This window comes from Taudactylus pleione, unplaced genomic scaffold (genome assembly GCF_031769625.1).
Source record: "Taudactylus pleione unplaced genomic scaffold, aTauple2 ptg000041l, whole genome shotgun sequence".
Taxonomy (NCBI): Eukaryota; Metazoa; Chordata; class Amphibia; order Anura; family Myobatrachidae; genus Taudactylus; species Taudactylus pleione.
This window is the reverse complement of record NW_028284443.1, coordinates 77,197,555-77,222,076: the sequence shown is the minus strand read 5'-3', so window position 1 is coordinate 77,222,076 and position 24,522 is coordinate 77,197,555. Positions and strand designations below refer to the sequence as shown.

At 41.4% G+C, this 24,522-nt stretch overlaps 1 long non-coding RNA gene and 1 pseudogene across 2 annotated transcripts in view; both read right to left on the bottom strand.

Moving 5' to 3' along the window:
- Positions 1-24,522, bottom strand: part of LOC148538271 (uncharacterized) — a 559,751-nt gene that overhangs the window by 281,397 nt on the left and 253,832 nt on the right. The gene's annotated exons all lie outside the window — the stretch shown is intronic.
- LOC148538272 (5S ribosomal RNA) lies at positions 3,415-3,533 on the bottom strand (annotated as a pseudogene).

Genomic DNA, 24,522 nt, shown 5'->3' with positions numbered 1-24,522 from the left:
GGCACCGTCCTTTGCCAACACATTTACGTTCCAGCTTGAACAAGAGTTGTTTTTCTCAGATCCAATGATCTGGAATAAAATTCACTTCTTCACGAGGTACATAGACGATTTATTCGTAATTTGGAAAGGCTCTGAGAATGAATTCATTGAGGCCATGAACAATATCAATAGTAAGGATCCTGACATCAAATTTACTTTTAATTCCAATAAATCTACCATCAATTTTTTAGATGTTCAAGTGACTCTCACTAATAATCAGCTACATACTACAATCTATCAAAAGCCCACCGACCGGAATACCATTCTTCAAGCCGACAGTTATCATCAGACTGCACTCAAGAGAGGCCTGCCTTTTTCCCTGCTGTTACGGGTGCATCGCATCTCCAATGATAGAGCGGAAACCAGGATAAGATGATCGTGAAATTCATTGCTCGGGGATATGATCCTAAAGAGCTGCATCGGACCAAACTTAAAGTGTTGAAAATTCCTAGAGAGGATATGTTGAAACAAACCCAAGTAAAAGACATGTCCAAATCCATGATATGGGTGAATGACTATCATTCTGGAACACAGAGGATAGTATCCTCAGCTAAACAGTTGTGGCCTGTGTTAACTTCGGATAAAGATCTACCTGCCCTCAAGCAGATGAAGCTTCTTCCTTGTTACCGGCGCGGTAAAAATATTGCTGACATGTTAGTACGCAAAGACATTTAATCTATAAAAGAGGATTCAACTGGATCATTCCTTTCTAAGAAAAAAGGATGTTTTAGATGCCTTGGATGCACGACGTGCAGTTTTCTGGAAATTGGGGACACCTTTTTTCATCCCCATACTGGGAAAAAATTTTCTATCAGATTTACACTGTCGTGCAGTAGTTGTTTTGTTATATATTACATTAAATGTCCTTGTGGACATCTATATGTCGGAAAAACTTCTCGCAAATTTCAAGAAAGGATGGCTCTGCACCGGTCGGCGATACGCTTGGCATTAGAGGGAAGAGACACGGATCAACCAGTCGCTCGTCATTTTAAGGAAATGAGACACACTTTACCTTCCCTCCATTATAAAATTATTGACTATGTTCCCCAAAATATCAGAGGAGGCAATAGAGAAAGAGCTCTATTGCAATTGGAAGCACGATGGATTGCTAGACTGAATACTGTTCAACCGTTTGGCTTAAATGAACAATTATCGCTAAGTTGTTTTCTTTAATTTAGCGGTATTTGTGTTCTCAAACCTTGCCCGATTTATATATGTGATGTTGGTTTTGCCACTATCACTTTAGCTGTGACAGGTTGGCATCACTCGTCGGACAGTATTAGATGCTCCTTTATATATATATTGTCTGTTTTATGGATGTGTGTCTTGTTTTTAATGGTATTGGTGTATTTGCATTAATTGTTGGTGTCCTGTCTCTAGGCAACCGCCCGCTCTCTGATGGCCTCAATGACGTGTCACGTCAGGTTGGACGCAGACGCGTGACGTCATCGGGGGTGGACGTGTTGCGGGAGCTGGACGGAAAGTGTTGCACGTGTGGTGTTACTACATAAGGTAAGATTTGTACATTTACAATTGTGCTATATCCTTGAAAAAAGATTAAATATCTGAAACGTTGGAAATCAAGCCTGCTATTAGCAGTTTATAATTTCTTGCTCTAAACAAGTCCCTTGAGTGCAGCTACACTTTGGATACTATATATATATATGCTACTGCTATGGTAAGTCTTTGGGGTATATTTACTAAAGTGTGAGTTTTTAGAGGTGGGGATGCTGTCCATATCAAACAATCATTCAATCAATCAATCAATCAATCGGATTCTATGTAACATTTAACTAGCACCTTCTAGAAGATAATAGCTATAATCTTATTGGTTGCTATGGGCAACATCTCCACACCTACAAACTCTCACTTTAGTAAATATACCCCTTACAATGTGGGGAGTATTCAAATAACTGATCACTGCTAAAGAAATGTGAGCAGTGTTTTGTAATATTAGCATACATTATCTGTCAGGGGAGAAACGCAGCGAAGAAACAAAAAAGATATTTTAGTGTACTGACAGAAATAATTTCTTATACAAATAGGCTAAGCAACATTTTTTCTCAGCAATACCCAATAGATTTATTTTTATGTTGTAATATCCAGTGCCTGACATTTAAATTTGCTGAAATTCATTATGCTCAATTTAATTTCCTAATTAGACTTGATCCAGAATATTTAATATTAATGTTCAGGCATCCATGATACATAATACAATTCTTTCTAATATGTGCTCAGGTACAGTTTTTTCAAGTCTAAGACATGGCAGTACCGATGTCAAAATACTGATTGATGACTACTTAACTTGCTTTCTATATACCCAAATTACCTTGTCAGTGATGCCAAATGCAATATCAATGATCTGGTCTTGAAGTTCACAATACTCAGTACTGAGCTTTTCCATTACCTAGAAGACTGCAAGACTATAATTCAAACTCAAGATTTTGCAGTGCCCCAAGTGTACTCCATAGAAAAATTACAAATAATTAAATAAAATACTTTAGTATCCAAGCATGCATGGAAATAGTACTGTATAGAGCTGTCAATTGATAAATAAGATTATATACTTAAGCAGAAAATGTGAAGGCACAAATGCTATTTCTCTTTGGTGATGGCATGCAACTTTTTAAGATGCTACTTTTATGACTAAGCTCATGATTGTGGAGGGATCAAAATTGTGCATATAGTATAATTTGAACTGGAGGACACTGTATTGTGGTTACAGGCCTGGGAGCTTATTGGCAGATTGGGTGTACAAGGGGCATAGCCAGAACTTAGTGGGCCCATTGCAACATTTTGAATGCCCTGTCCCATTGCTTCTAGAGAGACTGGGCAAGGTGTGAAGGGACGGGATTGTAGCTAAACCGACTGAAAAGAGACGGGTACATTTAAGATCTTTGAATTCCGTATTGAATTATATGTATAAGAAAATGGGGGGTTTGGTACCGCACAGAACCATATGTTGTCAATACATTATCTTTAACCAACCATATTGTATTTTGTATTTGGAAATAACATAACATGTTGTTGGTGGTGCTCCCAAAGCCCAAAGTATACCATGTACAAAAAGCAAAGAGCCAAGAAGGGCTAGTTGTTGGGACATTCTTAAATCAAAATGAATAAAATATAACTTTTATTAGCGATTATTAAAAAAATGCAGATTTCCTCATTTTAACAGAAATACTGGATGCAGCGAAATAAATATTCAAAATAATTCCGGGTAGTTGATCCCCAGTAAGATTTAAGTTTCTTGTTCATACCATATAATAAGTATGCAGGAAATGAATACCCGTGGTGACCCAGGAATAAACATGAATCAAATCAATTGTAATCTTGTATACCCTTGCTATTATGCATTGTGTCCCAATCCAATATTACCTACAACACCCAATATTCCCTGGTGGTCTCCCATCCAAGTACTAATCAGGCCCAATACTGCACAGCTTCCAAGATCAGACGAGATTGGGCATATTCAGTATGGTGTGGTTGTAGGACTGTTTACACAAGAGACTGAGGGCCTGATTCAGACCCGCTCGCGAGTGCTGAGCACTCGCAAGTGGGTCGATGTTGCCCAAGTTCGCATGCACACGACGGAGGCGGCTCCGTCGTGCGCATGCGCGTGACCCGAATAACGATGGCCAAGCTGTCATTATGGGTCTTGTACCAAAGGGGGCATGTTGTCGATGGTGATTGACAGCACGCCCCCTTTGGTGGGCGTTCCTGGGGTGTGGCTGCCCAGATGGAGGCGTTACCATGGGAACGCCTACCATCTGGGGACGGCCCCACTGACATCACTAGTGATGTCAGTGGGAGTGGGAGCCAAAAGCACTCCAGGGCTTGCGGCAGTGAGACCCTACTGCAAGGGTCTCGTCACAAGCCCGAAGGTCATGATGGTCTTGACCATCGCGACCATCTTTTTGGCCACTCACTATAGCTGTGGGTGGTCACCCACAGCTATGCGAGTGGCCAGGCGGCCGCTCCAATAAGCAGGAGGGTCGGCCCTGATTCAGAGCGAGCGCTCTGTCAGAGCGTGCGGGTCTGAATCAGGGCCTGAATGCCCTGGTGCAGCATAGCCAAAGGCATTATGTAGGACTAGCTCAATATGAGAAGTTCACTTTGATAAGATAATTGACATGAAATTCAAACAAAGTATTGCACAAGCATACTTTGATTATTAAACAAGTGGGTTATATTGCATTCTGGTGTATGTATACCACATTCATATAACAATTTTCATATCAAACAAATGATCTACTGCAGACGTTAATAGTATTAGTCTGTTAATACCTGGAATTATTCATATTGCATGCAGATGGCATGTCTTATAAAATTCTCATAGTTGTACATTCATTTGTAAATCCTGTATATTCCAATGGGAATGTTGCTAATCTGTGTTCCCCTTGAACAATAAATAAGCAACGTCAGTTGTTGCCAGATATAAGTGATGTCCACTAAGAAAATGAGGACAATGAATTAGGTGTTCCAAATGAACTAAGTGTGTCAATATCACTAAGTGCACTCACATATGTAATTGTACATTGCAATAATTCACAGAGTGTTATTATAGTGTGCATTGGATACAGACACAAGTAGAATACATCATCACATAATCACAATACACAAGACGCCAGTAAAAGAAAAACAGGGTATATCATTTATATGCATTCCCCTAAATGTCGGGGGCAGGGGACTAAGCACAGGTCAAATCCATGTACACACAATGAAAACATAAACGTTTGAGATAATACTAAGTATGCCCCAACTAAAAAGAGGTGCTTAAAGCAGCTGTACTGACACGGCGGTCAGACAGTGAATGTGAATCGGCTGTACTACCACGATGGTCAGAATATGGTGAATGTGCCTCGGTTGTGCTTACCACAATGGTCAGACAGTAAGTATGCCTATATGACCAAGTTCCTGAATGGGAGTCTGAGCCGTGCAGCGAATAGGTCTCCAAGTTCTATAGTAAGAGATCAGATGTTGTTTCTCCACTGGAAATGCAGAGTGTGAGTAGCTGACCTGACACGGTGGCCAGGATGCACGTATACATACGTGACAGGGTCACTGTGTGAGGTCTGGTCAGTGCACTGACCGGACCTCCTGATGGTGCGGAAGGGCGCACGTTTCGCCTGTTGGTGGCTTGACCAGTGAGCGCTTACCCAATAGCACCAGGTGGAAGGTGGGAAGCAGGCTCAGACTAGTGCATTGACACACACATCACCGACAGTGCGACGGCAATGTATGTGTTAATCAGCAGCCAATGAGAGTTAGACAGACTCTCATTGGCTGCTGCTGCTGCACACTCTGAAAGAGCCAGGCTGAAGCTCACTCATGAGCTCCACCTTCCAGCTGCTGCAGTGGGTAATGGGAGAACATCATGATGTCTCTTCCATAATGCAGAGTGCACCAGCCAGGGAGAACTGGCGTGCAGACTGCGGCGGGAGCAGTGGCCGGAGCCGGAACGTGGATTCAGGTAGGTGTATTTTTTTTCCTTTTCCTTTTATTTACTTGTGTGTATTTGTCAGGGGGGAGGTGGACTACTACTGGGGTGACCTCTACTGGGGGGCACTACTGGGGGGACCTCTACTGGGGGCACCACTGGGTGGACCTCTACTGGGGGCACTACTGGAAGGGGACTACTACTGGGGGCACTGCATTGGGAGACCACTACTGGGGGCAATGCATAGGAGGGGCTACTACTGGGGGCACTATACAAAGAGTACTGCATATAGGGGACCACTACTGGGGCACTGATAAGGGGGCATGACCTAATCATGAGAGGTGTGGCCACATCCCTTTAGAAAAAAAAATCTCTAATCCAGGGGGATGTGCATCACTTTGATCATTCCACCTCACAGGCAAAGGATAGGAGACTGCTGCTGCTCAGCAATACTAGGCCCATTTGTCCGAGTGTCAGCTAACATATTTGGAAATTAAGGTATTTTATAAGGGTTTATTATTTGTCCCTACAATTCGGTTGATGGTATGAACTAGGAAATAGAAAAATATAAACTCAATCGACAACTCAAATTACATGAGCACTTTAACCACTTGCCTGGCATTGTTGCACCAAATGCGACCACAGTAGGCTGGGCTTTCCCTTACATGGTTGCATCTGATGCAACTAGTCACAAATGCCCTGAGGGCGGCTGATGGAAGATAATCTTCAAACAGCTGCCAGTCTCAGTTAGACCTCCCAGTCCCTCTGCACCCTTGGCTCCTTTCCTAGTGTGTCCTGATTACTGTGGCCAGCATAGCTCGGACAGCCCGATGGCACCCCCACCTACTGCAGCCACCAGGGTAGTACAAAGAAGGAGCCATCTGCTCCTGTGTAATCCCGGTGGCTGTTCCCTGCAGCTTCCAGGGTAATGTCATACAAGGAACTGGTGTGGTCCTGTGTATACCTGGCAGCTGCTCTTCTCTGCAGCCACTGGGATAATGTGATAAAAGAAGCAGCTGTGCCCCTGTGAATACTGCCCCCAATCCCACTCCACCATGACTGTAAAGGTGGCCGGTCCCTATTTGCACAATAGAGAGGCAGGGATGGCCATTGACCATTGATGATTTACAAACCATCAATGGTTAACCACCAATGGTTGATGGTTTTGCAATTGATGGGGAGAACCATTGGTTCTCTCCCATTGATGGAATAGAGCCTGTAATTTTTTTTTATCTCTTCAGCATCGGAACACGGAGCATAGCTCTGCCGTGGCACAACCGCACAATGCCCCACCCCCTGACTGTGATTGATCTGCCTTCCATTGAGTTAGAGAGCAGGGATGACCATTGGTGGGTGAAACCAATGATGGTTCCATACCATCAAGGTTAGCCACCAATGGTACCATCGATGGTTAATCTACTGATGGCCATCCCTGCATAGCAGTGCCTCTGCTCCCCCCGTGTGCAATGCTTTTCCAATATACAGTCAGGTCCATAAATATTGGGACATTGACAGAATTTTCAGATTTTGGCCTCTATTTACCACCACAATGGTTTTGAAATGAGACAAACAAGATGTGCTTTAACTGCAGACTTTCAGATTTAATTTGAGGGTAATTACATCCAAATCAGGTGAACGGTATAGAAATTACAACGGTTTCTATATGTGCCTCCCACTTTTTAAGGGGTCAAAAGTAATGGGACAAACTAAACAATCCTAAATCTATCTTTCACTTTTTAATACTTTGTTGCAAATCCTTTGCAGGCAATAAGAGCCTGAAGTCTGGAACACAAAGACATCACCAGATGCTGGGTTTCATCCCTGTTGATGCTCTGCCAGGCCTCTACTGCAAATGTCTTCAGTTCCTGCTTGTTCTTGGGGCATTTTCCCTTCAGTTTTGTCTTCATCAAGTGAAATGCATACTCAATTGGATTCAGGTAAGGGGATTGACTTGGCCATTGCATAACATTCCACTTTTTAGCCTTAAAAACTCTTTGGTTGCTTTTGCAGTATGCTTCGGGTCATTGTCCATCTGCACTGTGAAGCGCCGTCCAATGAGTTCTGAAGCATTTGACTGAATATGAGCATATACTATTGCCCGAAACATTTCAGAATTCATTCTGCTGCTTTTGTCAGCAGTCAAATCATCAATAAATACAAGGGAACCAGTTCCATTGGCAGCCATACATGCCTACGCCATGACACTGCCACCACCATGCTTCACTGATGAGGTGGTATGTTTTGGATCATGAGCAGTCCCTTTCCTTCTCCGTACTCTTCTCTTCCCATCACTCTGGTACAAGTTGATCTTTGTTTCATCTGTCCATAGGATGTTGTTCCAGAACTGTAATGGCTTTTTTAGATGTTGTTTGGCAAACTATAATCTGGTCTTCCTGTTTTTGTGGCTAACCAATGGTTTACATCTTGTGGTGAACCCTCTATATTCACTCTTGTGAAGTCTTCTCTTGATTGTTGACTTTGACACATATACATATACCCCCTGGAGAGTATTCTTGATTTGGCCAACTGTTGTGAAGGGGTTTTTCTTCACCAGGGAAATAATTCTTCTGTCATCCACCACAGTTGTTTTCTGAGGTCTTCCGGGTCTTTTGGTGTTGCTGAGCTCTACGGTGCATTCTTTCTTTTTAAAAATGTTCCAAACAGTTGATTTGGCCACACCTAATGTTTTTGCTATCTCTCTGTCACAATTGGTGCTCGAGGGTTACCTGTATCAGGTGATGAACTGGAAACACTGGAGGCTGGCTGGACTGGAACCATGGGAGACATGAATAGCTCTTTTAATAAAAGAAGTGGGTAGCAGTGAGAACTGCCTTGGGTGTTGAGTGACTCGAACTGGAAACTTGAGAGGTTGGAATGAGACCAGAAGGAACTTGGAGGGACTGGACTGGGACCGGCAGGTAGGCAGACTGAGCTGGTCGGGGTACCAGTAGATTTATTTATTTATTTTATTTATTTACAGTTTCTTATATAGCGCAGCATATTCCGTTGCGCTTTACAATTGTCAACATTGATAGAACAAAACTGGGTAATAACAGACAGATATATAGGTAGGAAGGCCCTGCTCGCAAGCTTACAATCTATAGGGAAATAGGCATTGATACACAAGGATAGGTGCTATATATTGCATCTTGGTCCAGCCACAATGCACAGTTTCTTGGTTGGCTGCATGATTCAGTCACACAGGAATGTCGATGAGCTTGCAGACGGATGGAAGCTACTTGTTGTGGCTTGGGAAGCCGTGGGTAGACGTGGTAGCGTGGAAGCTACTTGGAGCGGCATGGGAGCCGTGGGTGAGAGGTGGTGGCGTGGAAGCTACTTGGTGCGGCCTGGGAGCCGTGTGGAGAAGCTGGTAGCTGGGTAGCCAATTGGAGAAGCTGGTAGCGTGGAAGCTACTTGGAGCAGCCTGGGAGCCGTAGGCGAGAAGTGGTAGCATGGAAGCTACATGGTGCGGCCTGGGAGCCATGTGGAGAAGCGGGTAGCGTGGATAGTCACTTGGATCGGCCTGGGAGCCGTAGGCGAGAGGTGGTAGCATGGAAGCTACTTTGTGCGGCCTGGGAGCCGTGTGGAGAAGCGGGTAGAGTGAATAGTCACTTGGAGCGGCCTGGGAGCCGTAGGCGAGAAGTGGTAGCGTGGAAGCTACTTTGTGCGGCCTGGGAGCTGTGTGGAGAAGCGGGTAGCGTGGATAGTCACTTGGAGCGGCCAGGGAGCCATGTGGATAACTGAACGTAGCAGGCTTTACAGATAGCACTGGTCTAGGAACCAGCAGGAGCCTGGGACACACTGGAACTCAGGTACAGCTACTGCACAAGTTGTACACCATGGAACGTAATGAGATGTTCAAGCCCTGAGTGCTATTAGAGGAGGATCTATATACCAAGAGTCTGGCAGCGATTGGTGGATGCAGACAGGTGGCCTGGCAGTGGCATTCAGAGTGGAGCAAGACACAGCATGCAAAAGGAGTATTCATCTCTGCAGCTCTGAGAATCAGGACCACACCTGTGATTCCAATTAAGACTAGCAATGCTCACAGGCAGAGCAGGGTCCAGGTGGTTAATCAGTTTGGCTAGGAGAGCAGTCTGCACACACAGGTATCACAGCCAGCATGATTCAGCCAGAGCAGATGTCCCAGGAGAATTGCAAACACAGATCCATGGAGCAGCTGACAGAGGTAAGTCTCAAGGCAAAAAGGTGACAACTAGACAGGATCGTGACACTCTCGGATGGGTTTGTTTTGATTTTTCAGCCTAATGATGGCTTGCTTCACTGATAGTGACAGCTCTTTGGATCTCATATTGAGAGTCGACATCAACTGATTCCAAATGCAAATGTCACACCTAGAATTAACTCCAGACCTTTTACCTGCTTAATTGATAATGAAATAATGAGGTAATAGCCCACACCTGTCCATGAAATAGCTTTAGAGTTGATAGTCCCATTAATTTTGGCCCCTTAAAAAGTGGGAGGCACATATTGAAACTGTTGTAATTCCTACACCGTTCAACTGATTTGGATGTAATTACGCTCAAATTAAATCTGAAAGTCTGCAGTTAAAGCACATCTTGTTTGTTTCATTTCAAAACCATTGTGGTGGTGAATAGAGGCCAAAATCTGAAAATTCTGTCAATGTCCCAATATTTATGGACCTGACTGTATACATTTTCCAATATATCAGAAAAATTATTTTATTTGGTGGGGGGATTAATATTTGTATTGATAGCTCCATGAATCTTTTTGATCATGGTTAAATAGTGTAAAATTCAAGTTGATGCACAAAATGCCATAAAAATAGCTATATTTATGGTATATTGTGTTTAAAAAAAATTACTGTGTCAAATAGATGTTCTTGACATAATTCAATCATAAAAAAAATTTACATTTCTGAGCGGTTTCTGTAAAAATATTAGCTAGTTGACATTCCCCCCCAATTAAGAGCATTGAATCAGATATCGACCTTTGAACCAACTTACAATAATTCTTCCATAAATACCTCTGTTAATGTGTTGGACAAAGATGTTAACAGAACCCTATTGAGTACTGGGACAAAACTTTACAACAGCCTGACTTGGGATCAGTTTCAAGCCTTGAAGAACTTCTCCTCTTATTCTGAAATTGTAATTTGACCCACCGATAAAGGGGATTCAGTGGTGGTACAGGATTTAACTGTGTATAAATTAGTGATTGAGCGCCAAGTAAGTTATACATCTGTATATATGCCTTTGGATTTTGGCCCTACAGCAAGGTTTAGCAATTAATTAGAAGAATGTTTGCAATTTGCTGTCATGGAGGGGATGATTTCCTCTGAGTTATGTGAGACACTGGTACCTAAATTTTGTGTTATACCAATTTTGTACACTTTACCCAAAGTGCAAAAGTGTTTAGATAATTCTCCAGGTCATCCAATCATCTTGGCTCGGGGATCATTATTCCAGTGCATTTCAGTTTATGTAGATTTATTGCTACAACCTTGTGTTATGAGACACCCCAATTGTTTATTAGATACCACCTCATTTTTAAATAAATTAAAATCTTTGGGACAGATACCGTCAAACAGCTTGTTGTGTAGTTTAGACATTTCAAATTTGTATACTATAATTTCTAATGAAGAGGGAATTGGAGCGGTATGTAAATCAATTATTAATAACCCTCTATAAAATGGCCCTAGTTTAGAACTGTTTATGAGGTTATTATATATGATACTTACTCGCAATTACTTTACTTTTGTTGGCAGACTTTTTTTTACAGCTCATTGGCTGTGCAATGGGGTCCAATGCGGTCTCATCTTATGTCAATGCGCATATGATTCTTGCAGAACAGAACATATTCCTTCCCCCACAGTCTGGTATTTCTGAGTACATCCAGTTCAATACTAGATAGATAGATGACATCTTCATCACATGGTCTGGTTCTAGGGACCAACTCATACACTTTATTGATAAACATAATGTATCGACAAGTCCAATCAAGTTTACCTATAACATCAATGAGACTTGTATGAACTTTTGTGGATGTTCAGGTTAAACAGAGGAATGGTGTGCTCTCCCCATCCTTATATAGCAAACCAACTGATAGGAATACACTCTTACATGCAAATAGTTTTCATCCTCAGCCCTCTAAGTATGGTTTGCCATACTCACAGTTTATATGTGCAAGACTGGTGTGTAGTAATGTGGATGTAGCAATGGAAAATATTGATGACATGATTAATAAATGTATTGAGAGGGGATATGATAGAAGCTCTTCATTAAAAGCTAAGAAAAGAGCATTGGATATTCCATGTAAACAACTATTAAGCTCCAGTACGAGATGATCTGATAAATGCATGCCATGGGTTAATCATTTTAGTAATGCTAGTGATAGAATACAATCTATTACTAAACAGCACTGGCTTATCATCCAAAATGACGTTGATCTAAATCTTACGGCAAGAATATTCGCAATTGGATAGTATAAACTGACATCAGTTGTCTGGGTAAGGGTAATGAGGAAAATAATTTTTAAGATGTAAGAATGGGTGTTTTAAATGTTTAAATTGCCTTACCTGCAATTTTTAAGTACTGGAGACAGTTTTTTCCATCCACATAGTGGCAAACGATATTCAATTAGGCACAGGCTTAGCTGTACTACTAAATTTGTAGTCTACCTCATAATGTGCCCCTGCATGTTAAGTCATGTGGGGAAAACAGACCGTATACTGCAAGAGAGAATGGCATTGCACCGCTCATCAATCTGAGTGGCATTTAAGGTGTTCAATAGTCACCAATCGGTGGCCAGACACTTCAAGGAGGCTGGCCATAATCTGTCTACATTGAGATACATGACCATTAATCATGTCCCTGCTTCCTTTTGGGGGGGAGTAAAAGATCTCTTAAATTACTACAATGCGATTAGCATTGGGTTTATAAGCTTGTTACCTTGCCTGATGTCCTAAAGGCCTTAATAACAATTTGAGCCTACATTGTTTATTTGAGATATTGGATTATCTAGTACTAAATTGATTATTTAAGTGACCTTCTTTGTATATGGTCTTATTAACAACTCTGTATGGATGGTTACACACAGGGGGTTTTGTTGATTATCTATTAGGCATCTACAGACTTCAGTTACACATATGGTTGGGCTATTTTTTTTATTGAAACTGATTTATTACCCATGTGTGAACTTTATCTATAATACTTGATGTTAGATGTGACCTCTAAGTTTAACTGTGTTTGGATAAGGAATATAGTTAGATAAGATGTCCATGATTGCAACATGGATTCAAGTCTGATAATTGATATGTCTCGTACTTCTAGTTTGTTTCTTTATTTTGTATCCACTGCCTTATTGGTAGGCATATGTCATCAGATAGATTTCTAGAGATGTCTGTCGGAGATTTAGCCTGACGAACAGTCTTATATACCAGCAAATTAGCATTGCAATATTTGTCAACAATATCATGTGGGCCTAATGACCCTGGGGTGTTTTACTATTTAATAGGTTCCATGTAAGTTGCTGACTTGCCCCTATGTGTAAAAAATAGAAATTACATATTTTTTAAATATTCCATGTATTTTGGAATTACTAAGATTAGTACACATAAACCATACATAATTTTTCCTAATGGATTATTGCCATCTGATAAAATAAATTTGTGGCTATACATTTCTAGACTTCAGATTGTGTTATTAACTTGTCTCTGTGTGGTCTAGCAGCTATGATTTGTAAACTGTATTTAATTTATTAATTGCATTATTGCTCTGTTATTTATAACCTTTTCGACTATTAGCAATGCCCACTCTTACTGACTGCTGATGTCCATCTCCTGCTTCGAATTAAGTTATTTTCCTGTTTTTTAGAGTCACTGTATTACTATGGCAACAGGTTGTACCAGTAACATCACCATTGTTGGACCTTGAAGCTGCTGTACTGTACGTGGTGTTGGTGGGGGTATAAAGTTATTGCCTGATTTTAATGTCTTTTGTACCCTGATAATGATGCATTTAATATATATTAATATATATATATATATATATATACGGAATAAAGGCGGCACTCAGAGGCTTCAGTATGAAGTGAAACAAGTACCCACTGCGGAGTAACTTTAACGTGACAACATCACAGCATCAACGTTTCGGGGATCGTATCCCCTTTCTCAAGACAACATAGTGTGAATGATACAAAAACAGCATTTATAATAGTGAATAAACTCACCAACATAACTCCAAACAGGTGTGCCAAGCGCCTTCCGCCGTCGGATCCGCTCAGTCCCGGAAGTGCTAATTAGCATATGTATATACATACAGCCTCGGGTAGTACTATATAGTTAGTACAATTCCACACAGGTCACTCCATGGCTTATATGAATAATCTCTAAGCAGATGTCATATAAATCAAAATTTCGATACTCTGAACAGTCCCAAAAAGTCGATTTATATGACATTTATTGAAATATTATTCATATAAGCCCTAGAGTAACCTGTGTGGATTTGTACTAACCATATAGTACTATATATATGATTATAACAGGAGCACCCAGGCAGTTGTCTATTTTTGCATAGGAGTGTCGGAATATTGGACACATATATATATATTACATATATATATATATATATATATATATAGATAGATAGATAGATAGATAGATAGAGATATATATAATCAAATGTCCTGACTCGCTGACTCATCAAAGCCCAGCCCTAACCCCTGGACCTAGAAACATGAAAATCGGGGAGAATATGCCTTCCATGTCATAGGTACCCACTAAGCAGGGACAGGGATTTTAGAAATTTGACTCTTAAGGGGATGAAAAGGGCTAAAATGTTTCCTCCCACTGTGCAATGTCCCAAATGACTAACTTATTGTGGCTGCAGCTTAGTTGAATATTCAAACACCAAATGCCACGCCAAGTGCTGCCAAATAACACTGGCAGTTGGTGTGGCTCCCCTCTTTGAATAGTGAGGGAAGGGAATGTATTACTACACAGGTATGGGAGGGGAATGTCTTACTACACAGGTGAGGGAGGGTAATGTATTATTACAGTGGTGAATGAGGTACTGTGTTACTATACATGTGAGTGGCGATTGTATTTCTACACAGGTGAGGAAGGGGAATGTCTAATGTGTTAAAACATGAGCAAGGGAGGGAAATGTGTTATTACAGAGGTGAGCGAGTGAAATGTGTTAGCACACAGGTGAGGAAGGATACTGTCTTATTATAGCAGTGAAGTAGGGGATGCATTACTATAGAGGTGAATAATTAATGTGTTACTGGAGTGGTGAGATGGAAATGGAAACAGTAAATATCATACTAGTAGTTGTAGCAGTAGTAGTAGTGGGGGTAATGTTACCACTACTGCACTTCTAGAGTAGTGATAATATTAGTAGTGCATATTAGTAGTAGTAATGTGCATATCATAAGCATATTATTATTGTCATGATCTTGGTCATCTTATTCCGCCAGTATTCTAAACATACATTTTACAATCCAGGTGTTTTGTAAAATTCCACACAAAAAATAGCACATACTGTAGGATGTATTTTTTTTTATTTAATTATAAACAGATAGGCAATGAATAAACAATAATCATTATTATTACGTGGGCATATGGATGCTTCCCTAGCACAATTTAAAATTCCATTTAATCATCCTATAGCTAATTGGTTGTACAAGTCTAACTTCACCTTAATCATTTCTAATAGAACCTGTATTGATCAGTGCACACAAAAAAAAATGAAAGGGTGAAAGCCAAAAATTCACAGTCTCGATTGACAGCTTCAGTGCAGAAAACTGCACAAAATCTACAAAGGAAAATATTCTGCATAACATTCCATTAATGTCTGATATTTCACTAAGAGATGTGAGATACAGTATGAATTATTATGTGTTGCTATGGAATTTATCCTAAAAATATTATAATAAGATTACAAAATAATTTGGAAAAAGCTAAAACCAGAATTATATAAATTATGAATGGACTAATTTCTATATATTACATTATATAGAGCTATTTTGCATGAAGTAGTTCATTGTTGTATATCATGTACTTATGACATTCTCATATATACAGTGGAAAAAATAGGTAGTCACTCCTTTTGTGTTTCTTTGCACATTTTCCGTTTAGCACATTATAGAGTACTTTGTGTTAATTAGCTGGAATACAGGGTCCGACTTAGAACCACCCGCTAGGCTGCGTTCGCATGCAGCTTGCTGATGTTTGCAATGTTCACGTGCACAAGTTAGTCCATGCAATCGGGAAACGTCCACACCCTGTACATAGACGCCTCGCTAGAATGAGAGACAGTACCAGCCGTTTGTGGATGATGACAGGGGGTGGTCGATGGAAATGGAGGAGTGGCGGTGCGAACGCAGGCGTGCCTGTGCATCTTAATGCCATTTCAGAGCTGTGCATAATTAAGACGTTGCGTCATAATACACATCACATGGCTGAATTACACACGGAAGCACTCGCAGTGCTTGGGGTAGCGTATGGTCAGCCACAAGTACTGCGTATGGGTCCGATGTTACTTGATGTTACCAATTGTTGAATACACTTCCTGGAGATGACATGTATTACTAAGGGAAAGTGGGCTTCTTTAGACAGGCTGGTGGGCTTCTAAATACACACCACGATCGCACGCCAAGACATAGTGGGTGTGCTAATGTCTTGCCGCGTGATCCCCAGGATTTGTATATTTTGGCAGCTGATGGCTGTGTGCGAACGCATCTAGCGAGCGGGTCTCAGTCGACCCCACAATTCAATACAATCTATTATGGTTCCAACTTGTAATAGAGCCAAATATGAAAAACCCCAAGGGGTGAATTATTTTTTATAATTTTTTATTGCTATTGTATTGCTCTTTTCTCATTTGCCACTGTACTGTAACTTACTTAACAACTTAACTGATGTGGTTGTATGGGATGCAAACGCAGCCAACTGTGCTTCAGCTGACAAGGTGTGACTATACTGCCCCGCTCTGTTTTTGAAGAAATCCGTTCTACACATGTGCAGAATGGATTTCCCCTGACTCCCCAGACTCTCCTGGGGACCCGGCAATTTTTTTACCAGAAAAAATTGTCAGTTAAGTGGTTAAAAATGTTCTGGACACTGATAAAAAAATATATATTTAATACTTTTTCCTTTTTTTCTCAACTCTCCTACACTAAACCCATATCATTGACCAAGACATTGCTTCCTGCTTTAAGGACAATATTGTAAACATCAGACTTGAAATAGCATCGTGTTCCTTAGCCAACAGCGTGCTCAATTCCTTCCTTGATTGCTCTTTCTCTTTATTTGATCCTACAAATGAAGATGAAGTAACTACTTTCTTATATCTTCCTACTCTACTACCTGTCCTTTTGAGCCTACACTCTTATACTGTAAGTCAATATCTGCTTCCTGTGCTTTTCCCAACTTAACTAAAATCTGTAGTCTCTATATCTTTACAAATATATTTCATCCTTATCCGAGCACCAGGGGTGCATCTACACTTGCCAGGGGCGCCGGCCAAGATGGAGGTCTTGCTAAGCAGTGCCACCCATGACCAGGTGGTAGAATCTGCAATTGAAGTGTGCTGATATGAAATGTCATGTCACACCGGCACTTCTCTTCATGGCCGATGCTGAGAATGTCACTGTCCCAGTGCAGGTAACAAGTGGCTGTAGGCATCTGTTTAAATTTTCCACTGGCCGTGAGCCAGTCAAGGCTTGCAAATCAGCAGCCAATCAGGGACAGCTAATTTGGATCCCCCTAATTGGATGCCAACCATGAGCTGTGATTGGTTCACAGCCAGCTTCAAATTCAAAATGTCACTGAGCACTCCAAGGGGAAGGGAGCAGTGTGGTGCACTGCGAGGAAAGGTGCGCTGTGCTCTGAGGAGAGGTGAGTTATGAGGGGAGGTGTGCTGTGAGTGGAGAAGTGCTGAGAGGTGTGCTGTGAGAAGAAGTGTGCTGTAATTTGTAAGGGGTGCTGTGCTGTGAGGGGTGCAATGCTGTAATGGGTGCTGTGCTGGGAGCATGGTGCTCTGCAATAAGGATGCTGTGCTGTGAGTGGAAAGGGGTACTGTATTGGGTGAGTGGTTCTGTGAGTTGAGGTGAGAGAGGTTCTGCAATGGGTGAAGGGTGCTGTGCTCTGAAGGGAGCTTAGACGGGTGCTCTGAATAAAGCTGAGAAGGGTACTGTACTGTAATGGGTGAGGAGTGCTGTGCTGTGAGGGGAGCTGAGAGGGGTGCTGTGATGGGATAAGGGGTACTGTGCTATAATGGGTGAAGTGTGCTGAGAGGGGTGCTGTGATGGGAGACAGGTGCTGTGCTGTAATGGGTGAGGGGAGATGAGGGAGGTGCTGTGATGAGGGATGTGCTCTGATGGGGGAGGGGTGCTGTGATGGGATAAAGGGTACTGTGCAGTAATGGGTGAGGTGTGCTGTGGGGGGAGCTGATAGGGTGCTATGATGAGATATGGGGTACTGTGCTTTAATGGGTGAAGTGTACTGTGATAGGAGCTAAAAAGGCTGCTGTGATGGGATATGGGTGAGGTGTGCTCTGAGAAGATCTTTGATGTGTGCTGTAATGGGAGATGAATGCTTTGAGGTAATGGATGTGGGGAGCTGAGAGAGGTGCTGTGATGGGTGCTGTGAGCAGAGAAAGGTGCTGTGCTGTAAAGGATGAGAGCTGCTCTGCTGCGAGGGGAGAGGGGTGCTGTGCTATGATGGGAGAGGAGCAGAGAGGGAGGAAAGAACACCACTCGAAGAAAAGAAGAAAGAAGAGCCGGTCACAGGAAAAAAGAGGCGCAGCTGAACAGGACAGGTCAGCAGCCGAAGCAAGAAACTGAGGACTAGAGGGTGCTGCTAGTCGGGGAAGCAAAAGAGCTAATGAAGATCTCTATGGCAGCTTCTCCCAGTTTAACAGGTAGGTCCTCTGTGAGGCCTATCTATAGTTAACCCCATTCTAGGCCATCATGGTACAGTAGTCAGGCAATAGGCCCTTGGGTTTAATCAGGCCCCAGGCCTGTTGCTCTGATAGGCCCATGCCACTGCAGGTGACCCTGCCAGTCCCTTACTCAGGGGCACATGGACCAGCATGCAATCTTTATTCCTATTCTAAAAAAAAAAAATCACATTTCTGACCCAAATTTCAAATTACCATGCCATCTATCAGCTCCTTTGCCCTTCAAGCTCTTTGAGAGACTTGACTACACTCTCCTCACATGCCTTCTTTCTTCACACAACCTAATTGATCATCTTCATTCAGAGACTTTCATTCTCAACTCTGCACTAACTAAGGTAGTATATGGTTTAATCTCTGCTAAATTAAAAGGCCCTTACACTTTAATTCTCCTGGATCTCTCTGTTGCATTTGACACATTGGACCAAGCTTTTATCATATAAACGCTAAAGGTCTTCAGGACACTGTCTTATGCTGGTTCTCATCTTACTTATAAAAGCATAAAAGCATAATTTTGATTTTTGTTTCTCTGGATCCACCACCTCTTCTCTTTCTATACAAGTTGGGGTACCTCAATGCTCAGTACTAAGGCCCTCATTCAGAGCCATTCGCTATTTGCGGTCGTTCGTTCAAAAACAAGGGGTGGCTATTCAAATGATCCGTTTGCACATTGCAGTCTGTTCACACCTCTAAGTCTGAACGAGCGAGCAAAACATACGCTCGTTTTTTTGCTAAAAACGCCCCTTGGCCGCTCGCACCATACGTCATGTCCGCTATTTATTAGATTAATTGAGTACATCGTACAGCATATGAACTGCTCGCTATTCTTGTGGTTGTTTTTTTCAACCGCTATTTTGCGAGCAGTTCTGAGTTAAAAAAAACCAAGTGATGTGGTCAATGACGCTGCTGTATTAATTATGCACTCCCTTAAAACGCCCGTTTTGACCTTTAAGCACGCCTGCGTTCGAATTCCACTCCCCCGTTTTCAAGCACCTTCCCCTGTTACCACCCACATACGCCTCATTCTGTCACTCAAAATAGCAGGCATTCGTTATATAGCGTACAAACGATTTTCGGTCGCACTAACTGGTTCGCGCATGCATACTAAAAACCGTACGCATGCGCAGTTGTGCAAACATCGCTCGGAACAAGCGTACTGCCGCTAGCGAGCGGCTCTGAATGAGCGCCTAAGTCTTCAGCTCTTCTCTGTTTATTCAATATCTCTTGGAAAACTAATAAGCTAATTTCAGTATCATCTCTATGGGCATTATACCAAAATTTACTCTGATGGATCTCTCACAGTCTAAATTGATTCTGTAATTTCATCTTAAATGTCCTATCGTCACCTCAAACCAAATCTTTTAAATACAAAGCTAAAAATATTTCCACTAGCAAAAATAAGTTATCTACGTGACATCCTCACAATCAACCCTTGCCCTCAAGCACACAATCTAGGAGCCATGCTTGACTCTGAGGTGCTCTTTGTTCCCCACATTCATACATCTAAGTATTTATGCACAAATCTCACACAAGACAGTGCAAAATGTAACCATTGACTATTGCTATAGCCTCTTTATTTATCATCCTCTAAACAGACTTTCACTGCTACAATATATTCTGAAAGCAGCAATGGGACTGATTTTCCATACAAAACGTTTTGCAGTCCTTACATTGGCTTCCTGTAATTTACTAAATCCAATATAAAATATGTCTGCTTACACGCAAGGCCAAAAACAAGACTACAACATACAGTATGTCTCTTTGCTCTCTCTTATCCACAGTAATTACCTGCTCCCATTACTGTTTACATGGATTTTTCTGGGCTGCACCCGCTCTGTGGATTGACCTTCCTGGCACAACAAGACTTTCTCTTATCCTTCAAACCTTAAAGTATTCACTGGAAGCTCACCTCTACAAGCAAGAATATTAAATCCTATTTAAATTACTTAACTTATTCTATTTAATTACCTCCCCCTTTTACAGTTCAAAAAATATCTACATGTATTCTTTCCATACTCAAACGACCCTCTGACCCCAGGTCAAAACAAGACTGGATCATATGGCCTACTAAATCTGGGTACATACCCTATGATGTTCCGACCCAGCAATGCAGCCAGTGATGTAACAGTACATTGTTACATCACTGCACTATCTGCTGTAAAATGGCGTAATATATCGTTACATGCTGCATGAATTTACACGTCATTCATTGAATCGTCCATCTCATGTGCAGCATGGGAACGATGGATTAGACGTACACACAATACAATGTGTATGATATATCATTTCAATCCGCATCAGGAAAATATATATATCGAGCAATATATTGCATGGTGTGTACCCAGCTTAAGCACTTTTTACTATTGCAATCTGGCTGGATCAGTATACAATATGTAACACTTAACCTCATTTATCAAGTTCCTACAGTATTTCCTTGTAAGCTTGTGAGCAGGGGCCCCTTTATCTCTCTCTATGGGGTAAATTTACTACGATGGGAGTTCTATTAAGAAGTGATGTTGCCCATAGCAACCAATCAGATTCTAGGTATTATCTTCTAGAAGGTGCTAGATAAATGAGAAGTAGAATCTGATTGGTTGCTATGGGGAACATCACTTCTTAAATGTTAATACCCAGTTTTGTTTCATTATGATGTTCGCAACTATGAAGTGTAACAGTATATGTCTGAATTATGGAAATAAATGTTAGTAAATTATATAGACACATCTTTTAAACAAATATCATTATAACAAACCATGGGGCCTATTCATCATTACTTAAAACTCGATGGAGGTAATTGCTAGGATTAGATCTTGCATGGAGTTCTACCTAATTCATCATTCCTCCTCTCCATAACTATCTATTCCGAAAAGCTGTCATTTTTGAGATTACAACTTTTCAGGTAATAGATACTTTTCCCTGCCCTATACTTACATTACCGCAACTATAATTAGTGCTGCGCATGCGCTGTTACATCCGTAAAAGCAGCGCATGCGCAGCACTGCCTATAGCTGCAGTAATTCTGTCCCTTCCCAGTTGTCACATAGTGCCATGTTTGGTGGTTCTGCTTCTAGCAACAAATGCGCTATTCAGCGCCTATGTCCTATGGTCTGTAGTACTTTACGTTCAGCAGGCTTCAGGTACAAGTTTAACAAGTTAAACCCCCCTCCCCACCTCCACTCACCTCTCCCCTGTCCCCCACTTACCTGGCCGCTGCAGCTGCCTCAGGCTCCATCTGCTGTGCTAACACTGTATTCTCCTGGCAGAACACAGTAAAGTTTAGAAAAAAAAAACTTTTTTTTCTTCTAAACTTTATGTGTTCTACCAGGAGAACACAGTGTCAACACAGCAGACGGAGCCTAGGAAAACCAGATGGAGCGGAGGAGGACCAGCCCAGCTGACCAGGACCAGCCCAGCGGACCAGGACAGCCCAGCTGACCAGGACCAGAGCACCAGAGGGAGCAGAGGAGGACCAGCCCAGCTGACAGCAGGTAAGTGTCACCTGCTCTATGCCACCTCAGAGTGGCGTAGGGCAGCACCATCAAATTCCGAAAATATATAATTTTCGGAATTTGATGAATAGCTTAATTTCCATATCCCCATACTAATGTATGGGGAGTGTGGAAATTAACGCAGGCGGACTTAACCAGGATATATCAGTGATATCTCCTGTGTTAAGTCTCTTCATGAATACTAAAATAACGGTAATTAAGGAAAATGTCTTTAAAAACTTTATTTTAGTGTTGATGAATAGGCCCCCATGTATTAAAAATAAATCATGGCATACATTTGTCATAGGCTGCTAGATTATCCAAGGCATTGTGCATCATTTTTGCAAAGTACCAAATACAGTATCTGTCCCAGGCCCTGTCTGTGTATCCTTTTATGTATTTTTAGCTATTGACTTTCTGTTCTGCTTGTTGATGCCTGAATTTCTGGTTTCCTGTCATTTTTCTATTCTTGTACTAATCTGTGGTTTTATTCCATACCTGAATTTTCCTTATTGTGTAATTGTGGCTTACCTTTTTTTCTCCTATTTGTATTAGAGTAAGAATTTTTGACAGCCCTTTATGCATATTCTTTTTTTTTATCTAAGCTTCTGTCAGTGTTGTTCTTCTCTATTCTTTGTTCTTTGTTAACTCATTGCTTTTCCTGTGACTGTTGTAGTTTTCTTTCTCCCTATCAATGATGTGGAGTTTATTATTAGTATTATAATGGTATAGATTTAATTTGGATAGTTTAAATAAAAGAGCAAAAATATAAAATTGAATTAACCACTTCTAGATATTTCTTTCCGCATCTTTAAATACTAGTCCTAAGAGTGATATCAAATATGTGCACGTTTATGTGTTTTGCTCTACTTTATTTATACTTTGTTTACATTTATTGGTTTCTCAAGGGTGCCTTTTTATAGTGCTTTGTAAATGATTTTAGACCCTTACCCATTTATCTAATATTACCAAAAAACAAATTCTACATTGAAAATATGAATGTGACATTATATTATGCAGCAAAAACATTTCAATAAAAAGAAGTAAAAACATGAAATATGTGAATGGCTGATTTATTGAACCACTGTGTTGCAGAAGCTCTGCATACAGACACACACATACATATACATAAAGATATGTATAAACATATGCTAAAACCATTCCCAAAGTGTGGATCACTAATGAGCCCCCTCCTTTTTATGCAAAGTAGCTATTCCACAGATAATACTGAAGTAGGATGTCTGAGGGCCTGATTCAGCATTGTACGTAAGTGGAATGCTGAATGCAGATTTCCGTTTATCGGGTATCTGACCGTGCGCAGGACCCGATCTGCAAATGTTCAGAACTGGTCCTGCGTGATCGCACGCAGAGTCTTCTATGCCTCTGCCTTATTGAAAGGCAAAGACATTTAAGGGGCAGGGCGGGGGGCCGGCGTTCCCTGAAACGGTGACATGTCTGACCTATTTTCCGTGATTCCCTGGCATAGCCGCCAGGGACTTCTGTCTATGACTGCAGTTTCCAGGCCTCGCAAGCCGGCCAACCTGAGTAAGCCTGGGGGTAAGTTGCAATCAGGGAGATTGCTAGACTCTTCAGTGAGTCAGGGAGATTGCCACTATTTCATGGAGTCTCCCTGACATTCTGGGAGAGTTGGCAAGTATGCAATACATAAATATATGTACATGTCCCATGAGACCAGAAGGACACACTTCGATATAGTTACAAAACGGAGTGCACAGCACATAAAAGGTTATATATACAGTATATATGTATGTGTGTGTGTTTGTAATCTCCACAAGCAAGAGGCGGCACTCAGAGACTCCAAAACAGTGTACCCACAATCACGTGTTTAATGCATGATCAATATTTCGGGGAACTCGTCCCCTTCCTCAGGACAGCATGTGTATATATATATATATATATATATATATATATATATAAGCCAACAATGGTCCGGCACTCAACGATAAATGCAACTTAACCCGGTGCCAGCACAAAACAAAGACAATATCAAAACAGATAGTGCAGCACTCAGGGTATCCAGAGAATAAAAATATGCAGACACGTGAAATTATCTTCACGTGTCTGCATATTTTTATTCTCTGGATACCCTGAGTGCTGCACTATCTGTTTTGATATATATATATATATATATATATATATATATATAGAGAGAGAGAGAGAGAGAGAGAGAGGTTCACCTAATGACATATATATGTATATATATATATATATATATATATATATATATGTACTCACCAAGAAATGGCACTCCCTACAACCATGTAACAATAAATTGGTGCCTTCTGTGTTTAGGACCTCTTCCGAGACCCAAAATGTAGCAAATCCAAACGGTGGCACTCAAATGAAAGGTACAACGACCAGCAGGTAAAATAGCTCCAACGTTTCGGAGTCCTTCTTTAATACTCCATTTTCAAGGATATAAAAGTATACTACATACAACAACACTTAATTATATAACACCAGCAACACACCTCGTGTAGTCGCGGTCTCCGAGAATCAACAGCTTCCGGCCCAGCGGCGCCCCCACTTGACGTCACTGTCCAGCGCTTGTTGTCACGGAAACCAACTATAAACAAAACGCATGCAAGGCTAG